Below are 10,260 nucleotides of genomic sequence, written 5' to 3'. Positions count from 1 at the left end.
AATACTATCAACTGGCAGATGTTTTGTTGAAATTTTTGAACGTGTTCTAGGGAGATTCAATGGCTGATTTTTTGGTAGGAAGTTGTGATATGTCCTAGCAAACACGTTTTGGGCTTTTGGTTCGATCAAATTTGGCCAGAATTAGCTGGATAATTCACGGAATGCAAAACAGGGAAACACGGGATTGGAGAAGATTTGAGCGTGTTCTGCTCATGCATGAGGGCTCTAGCAACATTGTGGGTCGTGTGTAAAATTTTTTAGAGTGACCAGGATGCAAATCTACGCGTGAGAAGCTAAATCAGGGAAGAAAATATTCCAAGAATATTTTTTCATCCAACCGAGTTAAGAGAGAATTATCTCGAGTTATAGCGAGACTTCTTGATCCTGTGAAGTATATATAGAGTTCCGGGGACTCATAGAAGAGGTGTCGAGAGTCTGGGGGGCTGAGGAGAGCCAGAGAAGAAGAAATCCGAGTTTTCCCAAACTCGGTTTCTGCTGCTACTGCTGCTGATGATGAACACCAAGAACACGAAGAACGGACCTGCAACAACAGTCGTTTTTCTACAGTAATAATGACTCACACCTGTGGGTCGTACATCAGGCAGACTTATTTGCTACAGCGTTTGCGACACAGCTGCAGCAGTCTTATTTTGTCACTGAGGGTCGTAGTTCTCTGGTTTGTAACAAATATAATTGTTACAAACCCGGTTTTATTGTATTTCTCATATTCTCATCATTTGTAAACCATTTTTGAGCATCAATGAAATTCTTTGAGAGGTTTTCCAACATGATGAGCGGCTAATTCTCTCGTAACCAAGGCAATAGATGAAGCTATTCACACATGAACAATGGGTAACTATTTCATTTTCTCTAATATTTAATTATAATTCACTAAATCACTGCTTTTGCAGAGTTCTTAAAAGTTTACATAATTTTCTTCATTAGTTGTGATTCAATTAGATAGGTTATGCTTTGGTTAGATAATCTATGCTTAAGGGATACAATTAATTTTTGAGAATATGTTTGATTATTTGTGGATTAAGAAATAAAGGATTAAAAGGATAATTAGAGTTATGAAATATTTGACATCATTCATGTGTAATAGTGGATTCTAGTGTCTTGGTTACCTCTCGCCCACTTTGTTAATATTTTTGTATATAATTTTATTAAATCTTTAAATTTAATCTTCACAAATCCGAGAGTTTGAACCTAATTACTACAACATCAACAAAAACATAATCATTTTGGCACCGCCGACGCGGATTTGTGCTTAGGTAGAATTTTTAGGTTTTTTTTATTTCATTTGTTCTTTTTACGTTTCTTTGGGTGTGTCTTTGTATTACAGGTTTGAAGTTGGATACTAAAGACTTGGAATCAAAGCTTAAAGCCAAAAGAGAAGGAAAAAGACAAAGCAAAAAAAAAAAAGCGAAAGAAAAATTAAAAAAAAAAGAGAGAGAGAATTTATTTTATTTTTTTAGAGACCTTCCATTTTTTGTAATTATTATTTTTTTTTCTTTTCTTTTGCACTTTATTTGGACTTTGGACTTGGACAATTATTTTTTTTAAACCCTAAGGAAGGGTACATTAAATATAAAACTGTTTGCAGGGAAGGAAGACGATAACAATATCGTCTCCGCCCCTCGGGTTCGCACATGACATAGGAGTCATGGCCCGAGTCGACTTCAGCGGTTCTTTGCCCGTCTGGTACGGGAGGTAAGCTTTCGAAACACCCGCGAATCCCCTGTCAGCGGGTTTATTGTATGCCTTAAGGTGAATATATGCTGAGGATTTGAATACGGTTGTTTTAATTTCCTAGTAAAGGGCAAGGCCTGGCCAAATTAAGATAAGGACTCGGATTTCATCGCCGTTTCCTTCTTGCCCGCCTTAGGAAAACAAAACCAAACGCGAACGTAAGCTTAAAATTTTGACTAGAACGAGACCTATAGGGTAACGAGCTTAATAGGAAAGTCGTTCGAAAAATATTGGTTACTCTTTTGAGCATACTTTGAAGTTCATGATGGTTTCTGCGAGTTGAATGCGTGACTGCGCCGCCTTATAATACCGGTGAGACCTTGGGTATCAAAGCTCCTCGCAGCTTCCCTCGTCTCAATTCAACTTACTTAAACTCGGATTGATTCCAAAGAGGTTTGCTCAGATTGTAACGAATTCCTTTTCGAAAGATTAGAAGCTGGTCTAGAAACAATCTAAGTGGAGCCATCATGCTTGTTGTTTGCTAGATTTTATAGGTTTGATTTGGTCGAGTCAGCCTTGTTTGTGATTGTGTAGAATTCCCTTGCGGTTAGGATGTCGAACTGGTATTATAATAGCCAATACAATGAGTATCCGACTGAGCAGCTTGGACATTATCCTTTTTATGACCATAGTGTGAATAGTGATTGGGAACGCGAAACTTTTGAAGGTTATGGTCCATACCATTGTGAGCCCAATTACTATCCATACCCACAGGTCATACGAGCAAAACAATCCTTCTATTTCTCTAGAAGAGTCTCTCAAGAGTTTCAATGAGTCAAACGAAGTTATTTATGAAAGAGACTTATAATATTCTTCTCCCAGAAGAGTCCGTAGAGCGGTCAACTAAGATATCTCTAGAAGAGACCCTCAAGCAATTTACTGAGAATACAAATAGGATTGTGGAAAAACTTGCTCAGGATAGTCTTAATTTCCAGTGTAGTTTTCCCAATACCACCCTCGAAAATAAGGATAGTTTTTATTCACATAATCAAGATGACGAGGTTAGAATTGGTAACACTACTTGTTTTGATAAGGTTCGATCATTTTCATGTTATTATAGTGATGATTATGATGAGGATAGTATTGATGAAGAACATGAAATATGTAGGCAATGATCAGGAATTGGTTACTCCAATTGAACTTTACAATGATAATATTATTTCTAGTTCAAATCCAAATAATTTTAATAATTATTCACCTATTCAAAAGGACGAGGATTTGACTAGAGATACCCTCGTTTTAGACGATGTAGTATTTCCTGTTTACAAAGCCGATAATGATTTAGAGGAACGAGTTTATTCTGAGAATAATGTTTTAGAGTCTAGCGATTTAGAAACAATAGTCTTAGACGAAGAAGATGAACTCGTAGAGATGAGTGAGGATGAACCTGACTTAGAAGAATCAATTGACCATTTCCAGGAATCTGATGACCTAGAAATTAGGGAAGTTGTGACTAGTCTTTCTAGAGACACAGAAAACTCTAAGTTTGGGGTGATTATCATTCTCCATGTGCTTTAACTCTTAGAAAGTTCCCTCGTGTAGGACTTGACATTTATGCCTCAACCATATTACAAGATTATCTTCATACATGTTTTCCCGAACCTAATGATGTCCATAGAGAAGCTCAGTTGTTAGAAACCCATCCTCTGGTTGATGTGGTTAACCCAGGCTATGATACCAAGATTGACTTTGTTTTCCCACCAAAAATTTTCTTCCAATTGTGGGAACATATGATTTTCAGATGTGCCGGATATTAAGTTTTGAGACTAAACCTAATTACTTTAGGATATTAGGGTCGACACATTTTCTTAAGAATGACCATTATTATGGTCAACTTTGTGAGTCAAATCTAATTGACTTAGAGGATCCCCAATTATTCAGGTTGTTATTATGTGCTTCTAAATTTTTATTTGAGTTTTTACAGACTCTAGGACCTAATAATTCGGATCTCACTTTTGAGGAGTTGCAGCCTAAAGAAATTATTTAGACCCTTTTATAGAACCTGAACCTGAACCACAATTAGATGTAGTTGTCTTAATCAGGAAAATAGGTAAGGGCATGCTAGTCTTGTTCATTTTCTTGGTTTACTGCAGTTTCCTTTGGTCAGCTCTATTTGGTTTTGAAGACCCGCAGTTATTCCGGCTACTGTTATACGGTTCGAGTTGACTAATCCTTTCCTAAGTCTGGCTGAAGACTTTAAACTTAGCACTTCTTGGGAGGTAACCCATGCTCATGCAACATGGTAATATCTTTCCTTAACTCTTTTTCTTCAAGTGGTAACCGTTTCTCCTTGTTCATGCTTTTAATTTTATCTTTAGAACATCGAGGACAATGTTAGATTTAAGTTTGGGGGTATGGGAGAAACTTTTTAGTTGCACTTTTGAAACTTCTAGCGTCACATGGTATCCGGTTAGCTAAGTTTACATATTGTTTCTCACCGAAAAGATAAATTGGAATGCTAGAGATAACAACTTATTGAGACATTAGAGAAAAAGACATTGAGATCCTTGAAATTCAGGAGAGAACTTGTTCCTTTTAGAGGGTAACCGTGATGGACCTAACCATACATGATGGAAAGGCAAGTAGGTCAGGGAAATGCCAGAAAGACAAAGCAACCTCACAATAGTCTTAGTTACTGGATTGCGACTCTCTCTCAGTAGAAACTTATCATCATCAACAAGCGGAGCGACATCAAAATCTATGAAGAAAGTTGAAGACGTTTTAGGTTTAGAAGCAACAATAGAAGAGAATAATTCAAAAATCAAAGTTGAAGTTATAAGAGCAAATGATATAAGTTGTTAGAATCCATGATACCAAGACATCACAAGTTGCGAAGATCCAAGTTTTGAAAGTCCTTCTCTCATGGCCATGTAAATTTTTGTCTTGTAATTTTTTGTTTTCAAAAAAAAAAAAAAAAAAAAAAAAAAATGAAAAAAAAAAATGAAACATCATTACGTTCTTTTTGTTCAATAAGGCCATAGGGAAGAAGAAATTTATAAGTCAAGCAAGAAATCGAAGAGAAGAGTTAATTGTCAAGGTTCTATGAGGTTCGAGAGTTTATCATCAACAGTTGAAGACCGAAGAAGGCGTTGTTTCTACTGAGCACTGTGAGAGAGTCGAAGAAAGATGCATTTTGGTTGCTTTGTTAGTCTGCTTTCAATCTGGCACAAAATCTTTCTAGCACTGGTTTAACTCATCACACGTAATTAGTCCAGCTGTGTAGCAGATGTCCCTCTCATTTTTATCTCTCTCCTAATCTTATCCAGCTGTAAAGCAGCGGACGCATCTTACAATGTTTATCTAGCTGTGTAGCGGATATCTCTTTATCTAGCAGTCGTGTGGATGTGTCTCCCCTTTTCTTCAGTCAGCTTTAGAGCTGACACCTTTAATTTCTCTGGCATTCTACTTACTTGGAGATAGGTTGAGAATATGTATGTCCTCATAGCTCTTTGGATACTTGTGACCAATTAGGAGAAAAGGTTTTGTGGGTACACCTCTGGTAAACCCTCCGGAGACAACACTCCACCGCTAGGGCCACCTAGCGGTTTAACGGCCTGCTGCACGTGCTAAGTGTAGTCTTTTTATCTTTTCAAAAATAAATTTTGCTCGAGGACTAGCAAATAATAAGTTTGGGGGTATTTGATAGACACATTTTTGTGTTTAATTTGATCTCAATACTATATATTGTTGGCACTCGAGTTTGTACTAATTTTGGTATTTTATGTGTTTGTAGGCACCTTTGGAAAATAAACATTTTTTGGAAAATTCGGCTCGAAAAGTTTGTAAAAGCCCCGGAGGACACGTGTAATTCGGACACTCACCGTTGGATAAGGGGCACCTCAATTACTAAGGGGCACCCCAGGTCACCCCAAAGGCAGTTGCTATTCGCACCCCAGTTCTGGTTAGGGGGAGGACATCTTCTTCCCAAATTCAAACACCAAAAATTGGCGGGAAAAAAATACTATCAACTGGCAGATGTTTTGTTGGAATTTTTGAACGTGTTCTAGGGATATTCAATGACTGATTTTTGGTAGGAAGTTGTGATATGTCCTAGCAAACACGTTTTGGGCTTTTGGTTCGATTAAATTTGGCCAGAATTAGCGGGATAATTCACGGAATACAAAACAGGAAAACACGGGTTGAACACAGGATTGGAGAATATTTGAGCGTGTTCTGCTCATGCATGAGGGCTCTAGCAACATTGTGGGTCGTGTGTAAACATTTCTAGAGTGACCAGGATGGAAATCTACGGGTGAAAAGCTAAATCAGGGAAGAAAATATTCCCAGAATATTTTTTCATCAAACCGAGTTAAGAGAGAATTATCTCGAGTTATAGCGAGACTTCTTGATCCTGTGGAGTATATATAGAGTGTCGGGGACTCATAGAAGAGGTGTCGAGAGCCTGGGGGGCTGAGGAGATCCAGAGAAGAAGAAATTCGAGTTTTCCCAAACTCGGTTTCTGCTGCTGCTGATGAACACCAAGAACACCAAGAACGGACCTGCAACAGCAGTCGTTTTTCTGCAGTAATAATGACTCACACCTGTGGGTCGTACATCAGGTAGACTTATTTGCTACAGTTGTTTGCGACACAGCTGCAGCAGTCTTATTTTGTCACTGAGGGTCGTAGTTCTCTGGTTTGTAACAAATATAATTGTTACAAACCCGGTTTTATTGTATTTCTCATATTCTCATCATTTGTAAACCATTTTTGAGCATCAATGAAATTCTTTGAGAGGTTTTCCAACATGATGAGCGGCTAATTCTCTCGTAACCAAGGCAATAGATGAAGCTATTCACACATGAACAATGGGTAACTATTTCATTTTCTCTAATATTTAATTATAATTCACTAAATCACTGCTTTTGCAGAGTTCTTAAAAGTTTACATAATTTTCTTCATTAGTTGTGATTCAATTAGATAGGTTATGCTTTGGTTAGATAATCTATGCTTAAGGGATACAATTAATTTTTGAGAATATGTTTGATTATTTGTGGATTAAGAAATAAAGGATTAAAAGGATAATTAGAGTTATGAAATATTTGACATCATTCATGTGTAATAGTGGATTCTAGTGTCTTGGTTACCTCTCGCCCACTTTGTTAATATTTTTGTATATAATTTTATTAAATCTTTAAATTTAATCTTCACAAATCCGAGAGTTTGAACCTCATTACTACAACATCAACAAAAACATAATAAGTATCCATATTATCATGCGTATGGATGTGTTGTCAAAACTTATGATTCGTGTTGGTTCCTAAGGTGGTATTTAAGGAATAAGATTACTAATAACTGTCATTCTGTTAGTCATGTTTTTTTGTAGATTATTGCTTAGTGTTTACAAAATCCTCTGTGAAGTGTGCTAGGAATTTGGATGTTATGTTACATCAGTTTAGTAAGTACTCTGGGAAGGTCATTAAATTTGATAATTCAGATCTATATTTTAGTCCACAAACTGAATCTAGAATCGATATTCTTCATTTCCAAAAACTTGGTTTACAAGACAAATATCTAGGTGTACCCTTACTGATCCAAGGGAACAAAATGGAAACGTTATCTATTAGATACGTTTAATAATAGGATTGAACCATGAAAAAGTAACCAAGTAGGACCGTCTTGACTAAGTCACTATTAGGATTTTTAGTTGATCACCGTTTAGCCGTGTTCCCAATGCCTAAGAAACTGACTGATATGCTTGACACAATTCAAAGGAGATTTGGTGGAATAAGAGAGAGGGAGGTATATGTATCTATATTATAAGTTGGATAATGTCTCCAAACCCATTGTTTTAACAGGACTAAGTATCAAGCAAACTGAATATCTCAACTCTGTATTGTTAGCAAATGATAACTGAATCTGATTCTTTGTTGGCTGTTATTATTAAACATAAATATTCTCTAAATAGTAACCCTTTGAATGTAGTCAATGAGTGTGCACGGTATTTCATTTGATAGGCATCAATAGAGGTCTTGAAATTATAAAGAGAATTATTGTTGGGAGATATGTGATGGCAGAAACATCTTAATTTGGAAAGAAAAATGGATTCCAAATAGAAATGGTTTGTTAAATTCTCATTTTCATCTGCTAATTTGTCGACAGTGAACCAACTTATTGACCAAAAAGAACGTAAGTGGAATATGGACACTCTAAACTATCTTTTTGATAGATTAACTGTGAATACCATATGTATAATTGTTAGACCATTGCTCAGTCGAAGTCTCAAGCATTTCTATCTCGAGCTTGTTTGTAAAGTTTAGTTGATCACAACTATAATCTTGATTTCTATTCTACCTATAGAAGTTTCGGACTAGGATAGATTGTATAGTTGAACTTTAGACTTCACGATGCTTACAACTGAAGACAGATCTATTGGAGAACTCGGAGGAACTTTACCAACTAAAGGTATGTGGATACTAAAACATATCTATCACTCAGTAGTCTATTCTATTCTTTTCTACACCCTATTGAGACAAAAATCGTATACGATATAGTCTTTCGCATCATGCACATTTGATATTTCGAGCAGAGTTTAACTCGCCTATCCTTTTCTTGAAATATGTGTTGGTAGTTTTTTGTCTTATCTACATTCATCATTATTCTTGACAACATGTCAAAAAATGATCATTTGGAAATTTCCTTGAAACATTTCACATGATTTGTGTGAGACAGTCATTTGATATCGACTCGAAAGGTTCATATTGATCATTCGATCACTTGAAAATTGCTTATTAGTCAATGGTATGTGTGAGACATCCATTGTCTTCTTCTAAGAATTTTTTAATGATTGAAATGGGAGTTAAGAGCTAAAACTCATGTATGGATACATTAAAGTATGCGTACTAAGCATGCGAACTGTTTTGATATAATCCAGGACCGGAAACTAAGTTTGCATACCCGTTCGCAAACTGTTTCAACTGTTAAGTCAGGGTACTTAAATTTTCATACCTGTTCGCAAACTGATTTAACTGTTGAAGTCCTGGAACTAAGTTTGCATACCCGTTTGCGAACTTATTCACATGAGTTTGGTCCGTAACTAAAGTTTGCGTACTCGTTTGCAAACTGTTGGTTCATGACCAATGTCCGGAACTTAAGTATGCATACCCATTTGCAAACTTAAGTGGTTCAAATTCTAAAATTGGCAAAGTATGTTTTTATACTCATGAACAAATATATTTATATCTTAAGGAATGCAATCTTTGCAAACCGTGGCTTAAATGTTCATTAATTGATTCTTTCGAATCTTTCCGATTTTGCTTCAACCAGATCATATATACTTCTATGTGATCGTTAAAAATTGAACAACTTTATAAAGAAAACAGTTAGATTCTTTGGTTATCATGATTGATTGATTGATTATCATAGTTGATCTAGATGTGTTAGATGAATGTGAATTACACAAAAGTGTTCATATGGCTAACTTTGTTTAGCTATTATTGATCCAACCTTATGTCCACTTTTAGGTACAATTACCCATATTTAAATGAAGTATATTTTATTTGTGTGTGACAAGCTAAGTCCATCTAACGGTGGAGAGATATTTCTTTGGTTTCAAGCAAAACTTAGCTTACATCCTAAATTAGGATTTCATCTAAGGGTGAATAATGAATGCTTTGTTTCTAAGCTAACTAAGCAAAACCTAATTTGAAAGCTATATAAAGGGGAACTCTAGCAATTAGGAAACATAATCCCCACACCTCTTGTGTGATACTAGTTGGGACTCGATTCTCCTTTAACCTAGGTTTTCTCTAAAACCATTATAGGTTAACGAATTAAAGACTTCATTGGGATTCTGAAGCCAAATCCAACTATTTTCTATGTAGCTGCGTATTCTGATCTTACTTGTTCTATTGTATCGAGTATTATATTCTCTAAGATTTGCTCGAGATTTATCTCTCACATGTAAGATGTAAAAAGTAATCATAAATCTCTTCGTCTCATTCTTTGCGATTCCACAATAACTTGTTCTACTACCATATAGTTAAGTTATTATTAGGTAATTGATATTTCTAGGTTGTTCTTCGGGAATATAAGTCTGTATTATCAATTGGTTACTGTGCACCTTGGTTTATCATCAGATGGAACAAAACTTCATAGGTATTTCTGTGGGGGACAGATTGGTTTATAATTCTTTGACTTTGGGTCGTATCAACTCTTGGTTGTGGGTGAAATCAACTAAGGGAATCAAGTGCGTAGAGTCCTACTGGGATTCAGAGGCGTAAGGAAGGCGATTGTACCTTTGTTAGAGCACTGCTCGATCAAACTCGCAAGCGTTGTTATCTCAATCTTGTTTATCAAGTTTAGTTGTCAAAACTATAAGTCTTTATTTCTAGTCTACTTATAGATATGTCTCGGATTAAGATAGAATGTGTAGTTGAGCTCTAGACTTTAAGAGGTTCATCGATTGAAGATGAAGAAATACTAAAGGGAGCTTGTGGAACTTCATCAACAAAAGGTATGTGGATATTTAAACTCATCTATCACTCAGAAGTCTATTTCTATTCTATCT

This window comes from Papaver somniferum, chromosome 11, assembly GCF_003573695.1.
Source record: "Papaver somniferum cultivar HN1 chromosome 11, ASM357369v1, whole genome shotgun sequence".
NCBI lineage: Eukaryota > Viridiplantae > Streptophyta > Magnoliopsida > Ranunculales > Papaveraceae > Papaver > Papaver somniferum.
This window is presented reverse-complemented; position numbering follows the sequence as displayed.